Source organism: Cebus imitator, unplaced genomic scaffold (assembly GCF_001604975.1).
Source record: "Cebus imitator isolate Cc_AM_T3 unplaced genomic scaffold, Cebus_imitator-1.0 Scaffold163, whole genome shotgun sequence".
NCBI lineage: Eukaryota > Metazoa > Chordata > Mammalia > Primates > Cebidae > Cebus > Cebus imitator.
In genome coordinates, this window is record NW_016107478.1 from 3,972,398 (window position 1) to 3,973,771 (window position 1,374).

The following is a 1,374-nucleotide window of genomic DNA, read 5'->3' on the forward strand; positions in this document are numbered from 1 at the left end:
AAAGAAATTAGATACTGCCCTTTATCACTCACACCTTGTAAGTGTTCATTCAGTTGTCTGTCCCCTGCACTGGACTGTGAATTCCTTAAGGACAAAGACCATGTCTGCTAGTTCTTACACTACCAATATTCAGCATAGTGTATGACACATAGCAGGTGCTCAATAAATATTGAACAGGGAAATTAACTAATTAATTAAATGAGCTCACTTCTCACACCATTCCCAATTTGTCCCATCTCACCTTAGTTCTCAGGCTGCACTCTGAAAATGATGACAAAAGGTGGATAGAAAAATAGCCAGCACTAAACAAGGTAAAATTCACAATGCCTGGCATCCCTTTATCAGCCATGTAAAGAAGTAGGAAAATATGACCCATAATGACGGAAAAAAATCCACTGAAACCCACCCAGTAGTGGCACAGATGTTACAATTACTATACTGGGACATTAAAACAGTTTCTTTTTTTTTTTTTTTTTTTGAGATGGAGGCTTGCTCTGTTGCCCAGGCTGGGGTGCAGTGGCATGATCTTAGCTCACTGCAACCTCTATTTCCCAGGTTCAAGCAATTCTCCTACCTCAGCCTCCTGAGTAGCTGGAATTATAGGCACCCGCTACCATGCCTAGCTATTTTTTGTTTTTTTAATAGAGATGGGGTTTCGCCGTGTTAGCCAGGCTGGTCTCGAACTCCTGACCTCAGGTGATCTGCCTACTTCAGCCTACCCAAGTGCTGGGATTACAGGCGTAAGTCACCTTGCCCTGCCTAAAATAGCTATTATTAACTGTTTTCTCTATGTTCAAAATGTTAAATAGATACATGAAAATACAGAAAGAATGACATTGTTCTTCTAGAGATGAAAACTACAATGCCTGAGATGAAAGTACACTGGATGGGATTAATGGCAGATTAGACATTGTGGAAGAAAGGATTAGTGAACTTGAACACATAACAAGATTAACAATCCAAAATGAAGCACACGGAGAAATTAAAAATTTTTTAAATAAATAGAGAACCACTGAGCTATAGGATAAATTCAGGCTTTCTAGTATATGTGCAATTGGAGTCTCTGAAAAGCAGAGGGTGGAAAGTCAGGAAAAATGTTTGAAGAAATGACTGAAAAAATGAGGAAAACTATAAACTCACAGATCCTGAAAACTCCAGGAACCCCAAGCAGGAAAAAAATAAAAATGGAGAAAGAAAACTGTACTATGGCCTATCATAATCAAATTCTCAAATCAGTAACAAAGAGAAAACTTTACCAGAAAAAAAAAGGGGTCTTGTTACCTACAGAGGGAAAAAGATAAGAGTGACAGCAAATTTCATGTTGAGAAGAATGGAAACAAGAATAGGGTAAAGCAACATCTTTAAAGTACTGAA